The 20,754-nt window shown below is 40.0% G+C and overlaps 1 protein-coding gene across 1 annotated transcript in view; it reads left to right on the plus strand.

Annotated features, from left to right (window-relative positions):
* Positions 1–20,754, plus strand: part of LOC131592121 (potassium voltage-gated channel subfamily KQT member 1-like) — a 492,490-nt gene that overhangs the window by 242,099 nt on the left and 229,637 nt on the right. The gene's annotated exons all lie outside the window — the stretch shown is intronic.

The raw sequence follows: 20,754 nt of genomic DNA on the forward strand, positions 1-20,754 counted from the left end.
AGATGAAACTCATTCCATGGCAATGGATAAATTCCAAAAACATTTTGAAAGAGTGATCAAAGTGATTTTGCTACCTTGCTAGGTTTGCATCCATTAGCAGAGGTTACTCCTAAGGAGCAAATACTTGCCTTTGAAATGAAGTAGACTGCCTCAGGTATCAGGTGTTTCCAAAAACGTTCCCCACAGAGAAATACCAAAAAAATAATTCCTTATCTCTCATTTCAAGGGGCATTAGTTTGTATAACTAAGTCATAACATCCTAAAGTGTATTTTAGGAAGAAAGTAAAAATATTTCCAACAAGACTGCTTAATCTATTTGCTTACTATCTGCTACCTCCTCCTGACACTGCTTTTTTCCTTGACATGAAAAAATAAATGAATGATTCATCAGGCTTCAGTGTCTTCATCCTTGTTCTTAGAAGAATTTCTTGGAAGGAGCTAAAATTTTTGCTGGAGTCTACAATAATATTCTCATGGAGTTCAGAAATGAGTAGTTCACATGGGATTGAAATGAATTTGAAATAAGGATAATACTGAAAAGTCATTACAGATATTTCATTGCAACTTGGAAATTAAAGAGGCTACCTTTGAAGATAGGAATATAAAACAAGTTATTGGTGTCATTATTAGGGACAACTGGGTGAAATTTCACTAAGAAAGACAATCACTATTACCTGTTTCCTGTCTCTAAAATAATTTAAACTTCTTCCCATTTTGAAAATGAGTAAGTGAAAGTGTGCTATATCACATGAAACAAAAATCAGCTCTAACAGATTAACTGTGGGTTCCATTAACAGACCCAAAGATGATCTTTAGTCTTTGGTTTTTTGCAGCTCTGCCTCTACATGCATTTTCATTGCTGGTTTTGCCTGCTCTAGCTGTGCATTAAAATCTGCTGTCATAATAAACTCTTCAACAAAAAAAAACCCAGCAAAGTTTCTCACAAGTAAATTTATTCCCTCTCACAATTTGCCTAATTTGGTTACATCTTGCTTGTCACTGTTGTTATTTCTCTGTAATGCAATAGCATCTGTAGGTCCCCTGCAGGATCAGGGGCTGGCTGTGTCAGACATTGTGTAAATAGACACTGAGAGACAGTCCTTGGCCCTGAAGCACTCCCAGTCTAAATAGACCCAGTGGGAAGGAAAGCAGAAGGATGGAGCACTGAAGTGATTTCGCCTGAGGTCACGCAACAGTTTATTAGTAGCTTTTGGGAAAGAAGCTGGCCTTTCTGCTGGCTTTCGAAAATCTTTTCCATAAACCTCTCATATGCTGATTGAAATTTTCTTAAACGTTTGCAGTTGTAGTGTTGTCCTTGTATTTCTGTGCGGTGTGCTGGGTGATCTTCATACCACAAAGCTGATCCCAGTTCCTTGATGGGATATCAAAATACAGCTTGCCAGCCTGATGGGCCTCTGGGGTTATTGTTACCTCATAACTAGAGATTCTGCTCCAAAGATTCGCAAAACATGAGCAACCTGACCTAACTTTGACATTAGCCCTGAACTAACAAGGGATTGAACTGCAATCTCAACCTGGGTGAGTGTACAATTATGATTTTAGTGGTGATTAAGTCACTTCATTCTTACACTTTTTTTATAGCTCTGGCAGAACATCATCTAATTCTGAGGGAGTTCATGTTACCCATTCTGTTAACCCAGCACCCTTCGCATGTAGGCAGGAACTTTTCTGAAGAAAAGGTTCAGAGCCACATTTTCTTTAGGAACACTTCTGTCACTGCTATGTATTCTGTTCTTTTCCACTCTCTCATTCTTTATTATCAATCTTTATCAATTATCAATATCTTTATTATCTGAATGAAAAGGACAACTTTTCATCTGAAGAGTTAATCTTACTCTTGTAACTGTTCCTCACCTAAAGCCCTGTCCACAGGAGCCATTTGTGAAGGGCTCATAGAGAGTGGAATGGCAGTGGGAGCAGATGGAATCCCAGGAAACAAAGATAAAATTCCATTGTGAACTCATCTCCAAAAAGAATGCAAAGAAAATATATTCAATGCAAACACTCTTTTAGTGAAACCTTATGATCATGAAGTCAAAGTCACAAAAGTCAGAAGTTCAGCAGAAGGGTTTTGTGGTTCTGTTGCATATTTTCATTAAACTTTTAGCTTTTGTGTCTATTTCCCAAACTGATTTTCCACAGTGGATCTGAGTTAACATCTGAGTTAAAAGTTTGCATTCTAAATTTCCGATACAAAGCCACCTTTATTAAGCACCATGGCTTAAGTTTGCAAACTATGAGCACAAGTATATTTAAAAAAAAAAAACTCCAAAAAACTAAAATTAAGTTTTTCTAAATACTGATTTGAGCTTTCTGATTTTCCAGGTGTAAAAAACCATGCAGAGTTATGCTACATGAATAGAAAGCTTTTGTACTGGGCTTTTTCTTCAATGCTTTTGGAATTTTTATATAGTGGGACATTATGTCATTTATTCATTTCAACTTCTTTATTTCTTCATTGAATTTGCAATCAGCTTCTTGGACAAAAGTAAGGCCTCTGAGGAACTCACAGTGGTCAGGATAACCAGGAAAGCTGCACAGACATGCCTAGCCCAATTTGGTACAGATTCCTCTTACATGGAATGGGTCATGCGCACATTAGTTCAAACCTTTGACACACAGTTTTCAGTTTTCATGTTGCTGACTCTGTGACGTGCTGTCACACATGAAGAAAGGCACACCTTCAGTTTTTCCTTCACAGCTGAGGCTGGTTAGTGGCTGAGTTACCTGGCCAGTCCATTTTCAAGTGTTTCAGCCTCCCACCTTTGTTAGTTCAATCCAAGCGCTCAGTTTACCCACCACCTTTCTTTAGCTGCAAGAATGGGCTGTTTGGTTTAGGAATATTTTAATATTTGTGTAGTGACCCAGCTTTTAAATGAATACAAGAACTGAAGCTTCCCTACTGGGGTGCTATTTTTACAGCATGGTATTTTCTTTACATTTAAAAAGAAATTAAATTGCAGTCACCTGAACTTTGTTGTAAAAGCCAACATAAATCAGGTAAGAGAGACTATAGTGAACTTTCTCCATTCTCTGCTGAATATAATGCAGAAGATAATATCTGAATATATTTTCACTCATTTTGAAAACTCCAGCAATCCTAATATAATGCTAATGCCTAGAGGCTTCAGCTGAGTTTGTAAAGGTACCTAGCATATGGCATTTTCTAAACTCTCTTGGTTAATGCTGCCATCTTGACATTTTTTTTTAAAATTTTATCAACAATTTTTATTTCTGGAATGCATTTGCTGTTGTTCAATAAAGAAAAATATACTTTAGCAGTAATAACAGTAATAACACAGTGACATCACAGTTGATTCAAGACTTTACTTGTGAAACTGTTCTGTGGGCCAGCATGAAACGAGATACAGAAAAATAGTATATAGCATTTTTTTTCTCTTTCCTGTCTTACTATTGCAAGGGAAAACAGAAAAACTCTATGTAGAGATATGTTTTTTAGAGATCTGTGTCTAATATAGGTGTGACTTCTGGTGTTCTTTATTATTTTGTTTTGAGAGACACCTGAATGGCCTTAACTTTGCTGTATTTGAAGGCGAAACATGAAACATAAAAAAATTGTGTTAAATCTGAAAAGAAGAACAAAAATATGTCCTTCCCTCCTAAAAAAAAATTATAAAATAAAATTGTCACAGGCCCAAGGACTTGTTGCTTGCTGCTGACATGTGAATGAGAGGAAGATAAACTATTTCCATCTGCTAGGCAACACACTAATGCTGTGAGGGGAAAAAGTGTTTGGGCACATCTAAAAGATTCATGGGGATTAGTAAATTGCTGGAGTAAATTCCTAAACCTGAGTCTATGCCCACTGCCCATGAATCTCCCTGTGCTCTTCCCTTGGCACCCATGATCTGAAACATCCCCTTGGCACTGGACAGCTGCTCAATGTGTGCAGCACAGGCACCCCGAGGGATGTTGGCAACCAGAGGTGTGGGATTTCTGCAGAGAAGGCAGGGCAGGGAGCAAGCTTTGGCATCAGGCATTTGCAGATTATCATGATGCCTTAGGATTTTAGCTTTTATATTTTTCATATACTTTTAAACCTGCAATTCTTTAGTGTATAATTCCAAAGCTCCATAGCCTGTCAGCTACTGTTCTCTCATTTTATTCAGACAAAACAATTCCTCTCTGGGCCTGGGAATCAAGGATACTTGACTGCCTCAGGCCCCAAAAAGTATAAACAAAGGTGAATTCACAGGGGGAAAATAACTGGGGGTATATGACTTCATTACCTGAAGCTGTTATTGGAGGATTAATGCCTGATATGTAAATGGACCGAACTTATAATGTATGTATGAAACTTAAAATGACTGTATGAAGAACATTACCATCATCCATCTTGGGTGCATCCTCTCAGAAGCTTTTTACTGTCCAAGGTGTACCTGTTGAAGGCCTTTAATAAATACCCATTTTTATTCTCTTAATCTTGTAAAACCTCTGTTTTAGGTAGCCACTCCAAGGCATCAGTCGGGGCCAGGCAGCGTGAGCAGGGGCTGCAGAATGCAGTGAGGAGCTTTCTCCCATGGGAGCTGGGGGTGGCCAGACTGCTGGCAGTGAGGTGTGAGTGTGAGGTGGACGCAGAGCTGTCTGCAGCTATGCTGAACTCATGGAAAGCTGTGAGCTCCTGGGGACTCAAGCTCACCTGATCGTGGTCTTTAGGTGAGGGAGAGAAAGGGAAACAGGTTTCCATGAAGACACGCAGGAAAACTGTTGATACTGTGCCTGTGATTTGAGGGCTGTTTGGAACCTTCCTGAGGGAAAGCTCCTGCCACTAAAGGGACCTTTGTGAGAGCAGAAATGGTGCAGAACAGGGCTCTCCCTCTGCCCAGGAGCTTCCAGTGTGGGTGGTAAAAGCCATTGGGAGTCTCCAGGTGGGGCTGAGCTCCTGACTGAGGTGCTGGGACACCCCATGGCACTCCTTCAGAAATATATCTGAGACCACACACACAGTTTTCTGGCTTGTGAGGAGTCAGACTTATTAACAATTTGTGTACTTGGAACTCGGTGTGCTGGGCAGCACATCCTGATCTCTTTAGTGCTAATTGCAATAGGAAATATGCACAATAGGAAATATTTCCTATTCCCCATCCACTGCCATTTGTCTCGAACAGGATAAGTTTCTAGAAAACAAAATTAAAACCTATATGTAATAAGAGAAAATGCTTACAACTTGACTTTATTTCACCCTAGATCTCAGTGTTTTCAAAAATTTTAAACTGCTTTGTATTAACAAAGTCAAGCCGGTTAAGTTTGCCTTTTTGATATCTAAAATGGAACTGTGTTTTATAGATTTAAAGACTGTTTTTTAGGAAGATAAAGTTTTGAGAACCTTTGACTGGTCTGCAGTAAAATATTTTGCTGCAATTTCATCTGCCTGAACAAATATTTTTAGAACATTAACAGAAATTTATGGCATAAATTTCAAAGCCTATCTTATAATTTCATGTACAAATATTTATATACACAGTCCTGAGGAAGTTAAAAATGTAATGTTTTTATAGAAAATATACAATACAGCATATACTCTCCATATAGTATATGTTATCTAAAATGAGGTAGGAGAGAAGTTTCTTTCAGTATCTCCCAGAAAATAGCTTTCATTTAAAATACAGCTGATAAATATTAGCAAACTGAAATTTTATTTTGTAGTACTGATACACCAAGAAACTCAGAATTAAGAAGGTGCTTTTGATGGAGATTAGAAAACAAAACAGTGACTGCAATTTTAGGACCTCTGTGTGTTACAGAGGGCAGCCTTTCATCACTAAATCTTCTGTCCCACACATCATCTGTTCAAATTTATTGCTTTTCACAGTGAATGGTCAGAAGTTGCTACTTACAGAATATTTGGGGAGAAGTTTGTAAGCCAATAACCTAGAGTTGAATCCTTGCTTCAAGCCCTCACCCTTCTGCTGATGTTGTTAAAGCCTAAACCTGAGCTAAACTCCCTCTGACCCTCAGCGAGGAATGTGCCAGTGCCCTGAGCTCAGCATAAGGAGATGAGTTCTACCTGGCATATAATGTAAATAAAATTTATGTAAGCCAGCTCACAGCCAGCCAGTTCAAGTGCCCTTGTTCTCAAATCAGCACCGGCTGTTTTCACTGCTAATTTGCCCTCCTCCCCTGCCAGATGCAGTTACAACACTTGGTTCTCAAACCTGCCAGGCTTCACCTATTTTTTCACAATCTGTCAAGCGCCTGTTGTGGCACGTGGCATCACTGAGCTGAAGGAACAAGTCAGGCTGAGGCTGAGACAACACAAAGCTCTCCATGACTGATGGCAGGTTCTGCTCCAGCTGCATATCCTTCCCCTCCCTGCTCTGTACATCATCCTTGTGATTCAACTCTGACCCAATTCACAGAGCTGCATCAGTCTCACTTCAGTTCCTGGAAAAATCACAGAAAAGATGATTCTGGGAGGGACTGAAAAACACCTGGAGGACAACACAGTTATTGGTCAAAGCCAGCATGACTTCATGAAAGGAAAGTTCCGCTTGAATTCCTTCTATGATAGGGTAACCAATCTGTCTGATCCAGGAAAGCCAGGAGATTAATCTTTTTGGACTTCAGCAAAGCTTTTGATACTGTTTCTCACAGGATTCTTATGGACAAACTGTCTGGCCCATGGCTGTGTTAACTGTGTTACATGATGGGTGAGCAAAAGGCTCACAGGTGGGGCACAAAGGGTGACAGTGACTGGGGTGACACCAGGCTGACACTGGTCATTAGTGGGCTTCTGCAGGGCTCCATCATCAGCACTGTGCTCTTCAACTTCTTCATTAATGACCTGGATGAAGCAGCCTAAGGAATATTTAGTCAGTTTCTGATGACACTAAACTGGGAGGAGCTGTTGATGCCCTTGAAGACAGGGAGACCCTGCAGAGAGACCTCTAAAAATGACAGGGCTGGGCAGTCACCAATCATCTCAAGTTCAGCAAGGGACAGTGCCAGATTCTGCACAAGGGATGGGGCAACCCTGGATGCATGGGCAGACTGGGAATCAGAGGCTGGAAAGCAGTGCCAGGGAAAAGGACCTGGGGGTCCTGGTCAACAGCTGCAGTGCCCTGGAGCCAGAAGGGACATCTCTGTCCTGTGGGCACCAGGCCCAGCCAAGCCAGGGAGGGGATTCTCCCATTCTGCTCTGGGCTGGGGCACCTTGCTGCAAATACTGTGTGAAGTTTTGGGTGCCACAATGTAAGAAAGACATTAAAATATTAAGAGAGTGCCCAAAGGAGGGCATGAAGATGGTAAAGGGTCTTGAGGGGAAGCCGTGTGAGGAGCAGCTGGGGACACTTGGTCTGTTCAGCTGGAGACATGTCTGGGGGGAGACATGGCAGTCACAGCTTCTCCTGAGGGGAAGAGGAGCACTGAGGCACTGAGCTCTGCTCTCTGGGACCAGGAACAGGACCTGGGAAGGGCCTGAAGTACCATCAGCAATATAATGTCTCTTTTCAAAGTGGTTCTTACTGTGTGACCAGGTCAAACTCTGCAACCCGTTGTGGAAAGAGTCTGAACAGTTTTAATTCTGATGCTGATATTTCTTTAACCTGTGTGTGTGTATTGATGGTTAATCTAACCAACTGTTGGATTTTTATACAGGAAAAGTGTAGTTTGTTCTCTTGCTAGGAATTTGAAAGTAATGGAAGGAGACAGCCAAGGGCTTTCCAGGAGAAACATTCCTAGTTACCAGGAGATATTCATGTTCAAATAAAATCTACAGGCTTGGAGGTGGGGGGAACCTAATTCTGATTTTTCACAGGAGTGCTCAAGGTTAACACCAGGTTATCCTTAAGGATTTCAAGATTTCAGATTGTGATTAGTGAGTTTCTTTTAAATCAGAACTGAATAGAGTAATCTGGATATACCTCTTACTTATAAGTTCAGGACTCTGTTGTTGGGTAAAATAAATAACCCTAAACATTTTGACAACCATTAACTTTAATGTTTGCCTGATGATGAAAGAATAGTCCAGGCTCTTTGTCTGGGCTTTACAGTGTATTTCTTTAGCAGTGCAATGGTTGGAAACATTAAAAGGTTCAAAATTAAGAAGTGCTGCTATAATGCACACTTAATTCTTGAATGGAAAATATCTCACTTTACATCCCATTTCAGATTTTCAATGGCAAGCGTTATGGGATAGAGCAAAGCCTGCATTAAATTAGCAGTTACTTATTTTTAATGTATTTATGCTTCTGATATAGTCTGCAAAAGTAGTTGATGTCTTATTTATCTTTGTCCCATGTAAGATATAAATGTAATAGTTTTGCTTCACAAACCCAGAATTATCCCAGGTAATGTTCACAAGAATAATCTGATTCTGTTCACAAGTCTGATTCTGTTCCTGAAGTCAAACATCCACACCTTTTCTATGTCATGTCATGTCATGTCATGTCATGTCATGTCATGTCATGTCATGTTTTTTTCTTCAATGCTATGTAGAAACTTGGCTTCTCACAGGTATATCTGATTTGCCTGTCTGTCAGTCAAAAATCCTAATTTGAACATACTCTTCTTTTTAAGGGTTAATTTCACCTCTGCTGATATTATATGACTCTATCAGTTATTAATGTAGTCAACTCATAAACACAGTTTAGGGGGTAGTGGCCTTGGAAGAACTTTCCAGGAGACCAATATATCAAATCAGTTCTGAAGTCCCTTGACCTCAGGATAGAATTGCAGGTTTATAATTTACTCAACACTTACATGACCCAGAGAACAAAGGATTGCCAAGTCAGTTAAACTAAATTACTCCTGACCTTAAATTAGTAATTTTCATACTATTAAAAACTATGGCTAAATCACTCTTGAGAGATTATTTTGAGTTTATAAATCAGATTTGCATTTTTCCATATTTATGCTCACAAACTAGAACTTTGCATATACTTTAGTTCATATTTAATTATTTTCTGAAATTTACCAAAGAGCTTAACTCATGGAAGTGAATTAAATATGGGATTGTATACATATATGTGTCTGTCTCCAAAATTCCTAGTTTTCTTGTGAACAACATGAAAATATGCAATAAAATCATGCAGAAATAGTGAGGATAAATAATTGAAGAACACTCCCTGAACACCACTTTTAATTGTATAATCGGGCTGCCATGTTGCAAATGTTAATTTTGAATATGGTTTGATACTTGTCCACAGCCTCTGTTGTCAGGGAAATAACTCATGTACAGAATTACTTGGATGTGGGTTTTCAGAATCAAGCCCTTTATTAATTCTGAACGGATCTTGGCCTATGCAGGTATTTTTTCTCAGTCATTTGGAAAGTTAACCAGTTCCCCATTCCCTAGATACTTCCATTAAAGAGATATTTGGGAAGGTGTAGGAGAGGTGTGTAAACACTTTCAGGGTTTAATTTTACAGCTGCCAGGAATGGAAACTGTAGTTTCAAAACATGGCCTGAGGTATTTGAAAAGCAGCATGCAGGCATGGTGTATTTTTTAAAAATTCCTGTGCATTTTCAAGAGTCTCCATAGTCTGAAAGTGTCCATTAACAATGATCTTGACTATACTTGTGACACTTTATAATTCAGGGAAATTATCAGTTGTCACTCAGACTCAACTGGTTCACAAGTTCATCAGACACTGGTGATTATTCTACAGAAAACACATTTAAAGATGAGTTTGGGTAGAATAAAATGACTTAATTTCTGTTATAAATGCAAAGGCAATTTCGGGATAAAATTAAAAAGAGAAATTTATTAATAAACAACAAAGAACAAACAACGAGAAAAAACCACAATAAAAATGGTCAGCGCAGCGCTGGGTGGACAGGGTCTACACCGGAGGTGCAGGGTTCCCAAATCCACGTCTGAGTGTTCTCAGGCTTGGGGTTTTATAGAGATTTTAAGTCCTCAGGCTAAAATTCCAAGCAGGCTCCATTCACCAAGTGTCCTTGATTGTCCAGTGAATGGATTTCCTGGCATGGAAAAATAGAACTAACCAGTGTCCGGACAGAGTCTCCTCATATGTAAAGAGACTCTGTATGTATTTCAATTTGGGTTATCAAGGCAAAAGTGGTGTGATCCGGGATCGGTGCCGATGGGTATCTCGGCAGAGTCTTTCCTTTTGTTTCCGTTGATTGCATCTCCAACACTGGTTTGACAGGTGGGGCGTTCAGGTCTAGCGACGGATACTTTTTCTGAGGCTTGTCTTTTGTCGACCTTGATTGTTTCCCAACAGAGATCTGCAGGGACGTTGGTCAGGTCCGGAGATGGGTGTCTCCTCCGAGCTAGTTCCTTTGTTTTCCTGATGGCCCTCGTCCTGTCTATTTTCCGAGCTAATGTTCGTTATCTGGGTGTTGGCTGCAATCCCTTGCCTTTTGGAGGAAACTCCCGGCCAGACTTGGAGAAAGGTTTTTTTGTACATTTTGGATTTTATATTATTACAACACATACATATCTTATTTATACCTTTACGAATTTTTATTTACAGATTAATTTATTACAATTTCCCCTGTAGTTTTCATAGCATGAGGCTTGGAAATTTGAGAAAGATTGAAGTGATGACAATAGGAATTTTAAGATTGTGAGAAGAGCTTAAAACTTGAGATTATGAGGCTTCATGGTTAGAAGTCTGGTAATAGGAGAGATTAATTATTTTGTTATATGTGAAGTAGATCATACTCAAAAATGTTCCTGTCTGATTCCTGCTTTGTCAGCCTTTGCTTGATGTCATGTGAAGTTAGGTACCTTTGATTCATGGAGTGTTGTGTAAACGTCTGTTGATTTCTATCTGTTCTGGTTTGCAATTCTGCCCTGAGGTTTGTTTTGAGTTTCAGGTTTGGGCAAACTGAAATTATCAAAGAAATTTCACTTTAAATTGTAGCCTTTCAAGTGGTTTTGTTTCAAATCCATGCCAAACCTGAGATTTTGCAGTTTCTTTTTGCATAATAGCCAAACAAAAATATAAATTGTATCAAGCTCCTTTGGAATTGGGGTGAAGTTTATAGGTTTGTGAACTTTTAGAAAACTACACCTGTAATTCATTATCAAGCCAGCTCAATGTTGTGAGGACTTGTTGGAGGAGAGCAGAATTCTGGGAACTTCGGTGTAAGAAAATTAAATTAGAGAAGAAGCACATTCTTATTTCAGCTCCAAATGGAGAGATGGTCATGACCTATTTCACTTTTTGGACCACTGAGATTTTGGGCTTGAATGTGAATACTTGAGCTGCTGCCTCATCTCTGCAGTAAGTTCCTTCAGATCTAGAATAAAGCCAGTTCTTCAAGAACATAAAACTGATTTGAGGCAATTTCTATGTGTTGGTTTCTTAGATTAAAAAAAAAAAAAAAATCCATTTCAGTAGGAGTCTTGATAGCATCACTTCCAGTTTTTATTTCATTCTTCCAAGTGGAGATCTCAGATTGTTGTCAGAGAACAATCAGTGGGTATGTGTCAAATGAAATAAAGATCCTTGTTTTTGGGGTTTTCTTTGTTTGAACATATTTCTATATCTTGATCTTAAAAACAGCCTTGAGCAGTGCAAGCATAATGAATTGTTTCTATCAAGTGTTCTAATTGCAGCAATTCAGGTGGTTAGCCACCTAAATGAGTGCATAATTATTTAGAAACACTTTTGATGGAAGTACTGGCATCCTCAAAGCCCAATTAAAAAAACCCCAAGCAAAACACACACAAAAAAATCAAAACCCAAAAGGCTGAGACTTTAAAGCACAAATAGCCATTATCCTGTTACTGAGTTGTGCACTCAATAGTAAATGGCTATCTTTTGCTTGTATCAGATACTCATTTGCTAATAACTTTCAGTGAATAAAAAGTTGATGATCTTTCAAAGGAGGGGAAAAAAACACTTTAAAATGAAGTTTTTCCATGACATAACTTTGGCAGGCAATGGAAGTTTTATTAATTTAATTTTGTAACAGAAGGAGTAAAAACAAAACTCACTCAATTCAGGCAGAATTCAGGACACTGTTATTAGTGGAAAAATTGCCAAAGTCCATTCCAATATTTGAACTGAGTCTTCCCAGGATGATTTGCTGTTTCATGGGATAACATGCCATTCTTTGGTACTATCCTGTAAACCAGTTTACATCTTCCCTTAGACATGTGGTCTTCATTCTGCACCAGATGATGCAGTGTAGGGTATGTCTGCAGGGAAAAGTCCCAGTTACAGGGCAGAGAAAGGGCATAAACCAGATAAAATGGATTCATTTTATAAGAGGATAAAATATTTCTTTTTTGGAATCAAAAGTGCATTTAAAATGGAGGGGGGGAAATAGAAGCATATTATCATTTCAGATTCAAATGCTTTTAGAATCTTTTGTTTCATAATTACTTTTAAAGTATTTTTCTTTTGTGCTAGGATGGAAACAAAGACAGGAAAATCAGAATTCCCCAGAGCATGAAGGCACAGATTTCCTCACTTACCTCAAAAAAAGAATTTTTCCTGTTCTTTAATAGTAAGTCACAAGCAATTGCTATATGAACACTTTCCTCCTGTTCATCCACTGGCTGAGCTAAAGGTCTGCCAGAAAAAAAAAATGCCAGGAGATAGCATCTTTTCCTGAAAGTAAAGAAAAAATGCAAACCTTTGAACAGAAAGTAGTTTCTCAATGAGCAAGTGAAATCTCTTGAAATGAGCATCTCAGCAAAACTTCTGGTTTCAGTGATTTTTTTCACAAGTGATGCTTACAACTCTTAGCAAGATATTTATTTCTATTGTAAACTATTGATAAGCACTGCATATTTTCAGTATTAGGCAAGTGAGATCTGTAGGATTTTAATGCATGTTCTTACATGAAATACAGGGTGGAAAAATAATATGTGTCTGTGGTCACGTAAAGTTCCCTGTGAGGTTCTGAGTATAATCACTGTTGTCTGCAAAATAGTTCATGCACGCTAATTTTTTCTTTTTAAAGATACATGATTTTTGTCTGGTTTTGAAATGGCAGTTCCTCCAGTGGCAAAGCAATATCCTTTCTGGGCACATGGGTTTGTAGAAACTGGTGTTGGAGCTCAAAATAGGTTGTGATGGAAGTTTGCATGGATCTTGTGAGGATATCTGTGGGTTTGAGAAGACCTTTAAAAGGCAAATTTGCAGGTGATGAAATAGGAGATCCATTTGAGAACCAGTTCTCAAGGGTCTTTTCTGCTGCTATAAACTGGTTGTTGTGTCCCAGGGCTTGATACCAAATATTAGTGGAGGGCAAAGTTATTTTCTTTGAAGATTGCAAGTTTCAGCTATTCACATCCCATAACCAGGTCCTCACAAATACAATTCTGTGTGCACCCATGCAGCCTGATCCCCAGCCTGTGTCCCAGCTCTGCATCCAGGTGGGATGCTCAGGATTTCTTGCCATTGTGTAGAGGGCCACTGAGTCTTCATGCTGGGATCTCCTCAGGATCTCAGGTGCCACCAAACCTTTTTTGCCTTTGGGATCTGACAGTGACCAGGATCTTTTATTTCATCTGTGCTCTGCCACCTCTGGGAATGATTAGGATTTCTTTCCTCCACTCTGTCTTCTTACCAGAGTGTCTTAAGTCCCCAGCCCTGTTCTGTATTGTCCTACCATCACCTCATAGTGGTCTTTTTCAGCTCCTGACTGAACCTACTTCTTTGTGTTCCTGAATTGAGTATTTTCAAAAGCTGTTCATAATTGTGCTGTGATGTTCATGGTCTAGCACCTGCCACCCTCACAGGGCTTTTTGTGCTGGTGTTCCCTTTCTAACACTTTCACACACAGACCTTCCCATTCATTCTCCATTCTAGCCAGTCTAAGCATTTCCATTATGAATCTCTGTAATTACTGGTAGCATGATTTAAACCACAGTCAGAAAAATAATGAAAAAAAAAAAAAAAGTAGGATTTCAGTCTCCCCTTGCAATTCCACAGAGAGCAGTACTGTACTGTCTCTTCCCTACACTAGAGCTTGGTCTCCCTGCCCAGCCATGGGCAGTGCATCTGGCAACTCTGAAGGTCCCAGGAATAAAGACTGGCCTGGAAAAGGTTAAAATTGCTCTGTTACTCCAGTTGGAGAGAGGACCCTAGAAGCTGAATACTGACAAATTTAAATAAAAAATAAGGCACTTTTTAACAGTATATAAAGGTCTTTCTATCAAGGCCAGATGCCTTTCTGGAAAGTTACTTTAGTTCTACACAATGTTTTTGGCTCAGGGCAAGGGCAGCTGTGTGAAATGCAATCCCCTGCACAGTTGAGCAGGTCACATTTATGATCTAATGGTCCTGTTTGGCTTCAGATGCTGTAGGTGCCTTGCATTGCCGGGTATCTGGTGAACGGGGAACTAATGGATTAAGCCTACATGGATTTCTCAGGTGCTCAGGAGTGGGGAAGCAGGGAAGATGGGGATATGAGAATGCTTTGGAAAACAGCCTCTGCTCAGGGCACAGTGACTTAGCAGTTTATCCCAAGCTTGCAGACTTGCAACATCCCTTCTTATCACCACTAAGGGATAAACATATTGTCATTACCTTTCTTTTTTTATTCTGCTGACTCATTCTATAAATAAAATACTACTTCATTTGGGACTGCTAATTGCCTTGAAATCCCCATGACACCTCCATGACTTAGACAGGTTTTACACTTATTTTATAGACATATAAACTAAAGCACAGCCAGGTAAAACGAATTTAACAAGATCACATGGAAACACAGAGGCCAGTTAAATCAATCAGTTCAAGAACCCAGGAGTTATATTTCCATAGCCTCTGCTGCAACTACTAAATCACAAGAACTTATGAAAGATCCTGCCAAAAGCCATTGTTTTTTGTTTTTTGAAACCACAAGAAGCATTTTGTGTTATTCCACAGATATTATTCTGCAGATTGACACAGATTAATTAATTACATATTTTTAAAAAGAAATATGAAGCTTTGGGCAGCCCAAAAGCCATTGAAGTTTTAACTCTCAGAACTATTTCCTTACTAGACTGTTATCCAATTCCTATTCAGGCAAGATAGGAATTAAGATTAATGATGCCAAACAAGCTGTTATTTCAGAGAATCAGACTTTGCCAGGCATTATATTCTCATGACAGAAAATCATTGAGGCATAAATACAGCGCTCAGTCATTGGTGTATATTAACAACACCACATAGTTCCCATAAATGCTGAACACAGTGAAGAGGAAAATGAAGTCCTAAAGTTCATTAATTTTGCTTGTGGCATTTTTCTTAAAGTGAGCAAACCAGAACCTATGGAATAATGCTGTCCCATTCCTGTGCTGCACAGATGTGAAGGCTATTTAGATTCCAGAAAGACATCTATGGGAAGTTGTTTGGACTTGGTGATGGCTGTCTCTGCAGTGTCTTTTACCAGCTAGATAGTCTGTGGGTATTTTTTAAAAGATGAATTGATGAAGACTAAGTTTTAAGGAGAGAGAAGTTAAAAAAAATAAAATACTTAGCTGCTAGGATCAGTGAATGCTGTAATATGTGAGATAAAAATGTGTCATTATCTGCCAGCATCTGTCGACATCCCAAGAAGGGATTTGTGGCTTGAGGGTAAGAAAATGAGAAGTGGCATGGAGACAGGAGTGTTTCACCTATCCTGGCACCAGCAGTAGTGATGGTCAGCACTAACACAGGAAGTTATTGTGCCAATTTCTAGAAGCTGTTTGCTCAGGAAAAAAAAAAAAAAAAGAAAATCTTTCTGTGTTTGCATTTCCACACTGAAAAGACATCCCTATGACATCATCTTTTTTGTTCTGACATTGCAGAAAGAATGGAAGAAATAAAATGGCAGAAAAGAGACCAGGGATTTTTATTTTGCTGCCAACAAAAAATAGAGGAAAATGTTAACTATAAATATCCAAAGGCTACTTTAGTTCTCAGAGACAGTTCACCAGATGAGTTGTTGTTCAAGGGCAGTTGGGCATCCAGACACAAGAGCATTCTGTAGTAAGCTTAATTGCTCATTTTAATTATGAATTTAATTAGCAGGGGACTAACACAGTTCTTTTCTCCCACTTTCTCAATAAACCCACTTTGTAAAATTACAGAACAAACTTGTAACTGAGAACTTCAGCTGTCTGCAGTTGAGAAAAACAACTCCAAGTTCAGGGGCTTTTCTTCTTCATGAAATCACATTCAGTGAGCAGCTTACATTCACCTCTGAGCATTTTCAGGAGCTTTTTACTTACTTTATTCAGTTCCTGGAGAACATTTAGAAAGCACCCTGTTCTGCTGCTTCTCCCAGTGGTGTTTCCTTTGCCAATATATTGTCTAGCCTGTTGTTCCCTCTAAACGATGTCCTAGTTCTTCCTCTTCTGGCAGTTTGCCCTTAGGGCTGTTGTCCTGTCCCTGCTCTCTCCTCCCTGCCTCTAAATTCCCTCCTGTAGGAAATCTGCTTTCTTTCCCATTCACTTCAGGGAAGGTCAGCTTAAAGGGGCAGGTAGAAGTAGAGGCAGCTGTGTTCTGGAATGAATTCAGAGGCAGTAGTGTATGTGGGATGGGAGGTGGTGGGTGAAGACAGAAAATGCCATAAAATCTTCAGCAAAACAACCAGATCCCAGAAAGCTCCCCCTCACAAACTGTACTCTTTCACTTCTGTACTCTTTCCTACCTGAGACTGTACCTGCAGAGGAGGGATTTGTAGAGTCTGCAGCATCCCTTCACAAACTGAGACTGTCAGCAGGGTGTGGTGAAGCCAAATAGGCCTTCAGGCTGCTCTGTTTTGAGAGGAGCCAATCCTAATTTATTTGTAGCTTTGAGCCAAACACGGGCTTGAAAAGGTTCTGGTAACGATATTGTTAGAATAGCGATGAGGTAGGTTTAAGGTGGAGTGGTGATTAGGAATAAAGGGGAAAGTTGTGTCAACATTTTCAGATATGTTCCCTCAGGTTTCAGTGCAAATAGGATCTTATACAATTTCCATCATGTAAGTAGTGGAAATGCTCCAGAAGTATGTGTTCTTTATAAGGCTTTGATGAAATATTACAAAACTGGAAATCTCTCATGTTATTTCTCTGCTGCTCCTGGCTTGGGATGAACTTTGGAATCAGAATCATTGCCTGACAGTTCAGGTGTTTGCATGTCAGACTCAAGCTGCAACCTTTTCTTCATTCATGTGGTTTAAAAGGCTCAAGGACATTTCGTCTGGCTTGGCTTTGCTGAAGGCAATAATATTTTAATTTATAGGGATGGTGATTTTTTTTTTTAAATTTGGATATTTCAGCTTCCCTCAGTTTTAAAACCACGTTACATAAGCTCCTTTCCCTTGTGATGAGAACCATGTCTCTCCACCACTTCTCTCCAGCAATAGAAGGTTCACATTGTGTGTGTGTGTGACTTGATACAGACCAACTGCTGCATCTGCCTGTGAGAAGCTCTCTAATCTTATCTTCTTTCTGATTTCTCTGTTCCCACCCTTCTTGTCCCTTGCTTTCAGTGCAAATAAGATTTTCTTTGAATTTTACCAATAAAATATCAGCCCATTTGAGATAATTGCACATGGAAAAAATTAAAATTTTGGACCAGGAATCAATTTTCTTCCCAGAAACAGAGCTGGAAAGCAAATAATCCTAATCAGATGTGATAGAAAAACAAAAAGGCAGATGGAGGGCTGAGTTCTCAAGTAACTCCTGTACATTTCAGTTGCCATCACTGATCTAGTCCCTGTTTGTGCTGGCTTAGAAGCTAATGCCCATTGGACAGCTCCAGACCAGATGATGCTGTATGTTACTCTGGGCAGGACTTACCAACCACCCAGGGACCAGTATTAAAAAAGTTAATGTGATTCTGTATGTGTTTTCCTGCTAAGCAATCAAAATCTGACAAATGAATGAAGCTCAGCAGTAACCCAAGTACTGTGAGCATGTATCTTCAAACCAGTTTTGCAAACTGGGACATAGAGCTATAATTGACTGTCTTGGTTAGGAAGACAGGTGTCTGGTAGGGAGGGAAGGAGTGTCCCTTGGAAGGAAAATGTAGACCGCCTCCCTCCAGATTACTATAAGTTTGAAATCAAGGGGCTCTCAGGCAGAGATCTGGGGATAGGAATAACAGTTCTTTACCTAGTATGTATAACAAGGCACACAAACAACAATAACTACAGCGTCAACAACAAAACAGAACCAGGGACCCCGGGACAGCTTTCTCGGCTGAGATGGGAAGGGATGGAGGAGAGGCTTTGCTTCACAAACCCTCTGGGGCAGTCAGTCCCGGTGCTCCTGCAGGGCTCTGAGGAACACTCAGCTGGAACAGCAGGGATGAGCTGAGATCCCGGGCCGGTGGCTGAGGTGTATCAGCAGCTCCGTGGCAGTGCCTGGCACTGCCACACGTCCCGGCAGGACAGGGGGTCCAAGGCCACCAAGGAAGAAGGAGAAGAAGAAGCAGCAGCTCCATCTGGGTAATGGTGAATTCCCTTCTCCCAGCCACAACAGCTCCAATAGTGTCTTGCTCTTCAGCCCAAGAAACCAGCCAGCCCCCAGCTGCCCCCACCATCCCTTCTCCCTGCTCCACTTCCCCCCAGGTCCCAGCCAAACTCCCTGTGTTTCTCAAGTACCCAACAAGTACCAGAAATCAGGATTCCCCACAACTAATGGGCAAAAAATTCCATAGGTGAGACAGAACAAAAGGAAGGACAGTCAACCCCCAAGATTTACCTTGCTGAAGGGGCCTTTATTTTCCACAGCTCATGATGTTACACTGAATAACTCCTCTAATTCATGACACCTGAATTAAAGTCAGGAAAACGCATCTGGAATGCATTTGCCACTATCTACAGCTACCTTGCCAACCAGCCTTGGCAAAAACCCTTCCCTGATCCCTGCACTAAAGTCAACTCTTATGATTAAAAAATGCTGCTGGACTGAAATGCATCCCACTGATAACAAGCTTGTTTGGAGGCTTGACCTGTACCTCAGCATGGCCTGCAATAGTTGTCACTCTGCCTGGCTTTAGGGTCCATTTAGGTATCTTTTTTCACTTAAAACATTCCCTGACTGCTCCAAAGCACATTAGGCTGAAAGTTATCAGACTCCATAAAGAAGAAGAAAAAGAGGACATCTGAACTGGTCAATACCAGCTTTTAACAAACAGAATGCTATATCAAAGAAAGATTATAAAAACATCCCTGTGAGATATTTTTTACAGTTGCTTTGGATTTCATCATCTCTGTTTTCTATTCTGGTTCAATTATTTCCAACAAAAAAGAAAATGTTTGACTTGTCTGGCTTAAGCTACAGCCTTCGTGCAATTAAAAAAAAAGGGGAAAAAAAAAAAGAAAAGAAAAAGTCTTAAATACACCCAAGTGTTTTAGCTGAAAGTGATGTCTTTCATTGCTGTCTGAGCCCTGAGCAGAGGAGCAAACCCAGTCTGCAGTAGCCCTTGGGCACACAGCTGTCTCACCAGGCTCTGCAACCACACAGGCACAGCCAGAACCTGCAGAGGGGCCGCTGAGCCAGCCAAGGGATGTCCCCTTCCCCAGCCCTTCCAGAGTAGCTGTCAAGTGATTCTGAGCATCCCACCAGGGTGGAGACTGTGAGAACATACATGACCCAGGACCACCACCCACTCCCCTTCCTCCCTGCCCTACCACAGCAACAGCCCAGGAGCCAAACGAGGAGCGACTCATTGTAATTAAGGACAGTTTTGAGCCCTTTTAAAATTGAGCATCATGCTGAGAAATGCTTGAGCAGAGAGGTAAGGAACATGAGCTGCCTTGGGTCCTATTGAAGACACAGAGATTGTGTCAGTACCATTTATCGATCCAAGGATATGTTATTTCAGTAGACATTTCATGGTATTCATTATAGTTATAGATGTTGCAAGATTCTATTATTAATTTACGTGCTCATAACTTTCCCAAAGCCAGATCACTTCTGTTCAAATGTCATGTTCTCCTTTACAAAACATTTTAAGGAAGGGTCTTGACAAAACATTATTTCCTGTTGTTTAGGTTAAAAGATGGAAAAGTATGGAATTATGTCAATAAAGCTCTAATTATATAATTTTATTTTATATATATTATATTATTTTGAGCATAACATACACACAAAACAACCTACCCAATACAAACCACACACTCCACCTCAGTGTGGACTCCATCCTTATGATGAGCTTGGGTTTCTGGGTAATTTTTAAAAAATAATTAAATTTCTTCATGTGCTGGAAAGCATCTCCTTATGTATGTGTGAATGTGTGTGCATATGATGTGTGTGTCTGTGTGTGAGTGTATATGTGTGTATGTATATGTGTGTCTGTATACGTGTCTCTGCGTGTGTGTGTATGTCTGTGTGTGTGTAAGGGTCTGTGTATGTCAGTGTCTGTATGTGTGTGTATGCGTGCATGTGTGTATATGTGTGATTGTGCGTGTGTATGTGTTCATGTGTGTGTGTATAGGTGTGTGTATGTCTGTGTGTGTATAGGTATGTGTATCTGTGTGTGTATGTGTGTGTGTGTGTATGTGTGTATGTGTGTGTGTATGTGTGCATGTGTATATGTGTGTACATGTCTGTATGTGTGTGCATGTGTGCATGTGTGCATGTGTCTGCATGTGTATCTATGTATATTTGTGTATGTGTGAGTGTGTGTATGCGTGTATGTATGCGTGCATATGTATGTGTGTGTGTTGGTGTGGGTGTATGGGTGTGTGTGAGTGCATGTATGTCTGTGTGTGTGTGTCTGTGTCTGTGAATGTGTGCTTATATGTACATACATGTGTGTCTATGTGTGTGTGTATGAGTGTGTATGTGTGTGTATGTGTATGTATTTGTGTGTATATATG

This window comes from Poecile atricapillus, chromosome W (genome assembly GCF_030490865.1).
Source record: "Poecile atricapillus isolate bPoeAtr1 chromosome W, bPoeAtr1.hap1, whole genome shotgun sequence".
NCBI lineage: Eukaryota > Metazoa > Chordata > Aves > Passeriformes > Paridae > Poecile > Poecile atricapillus.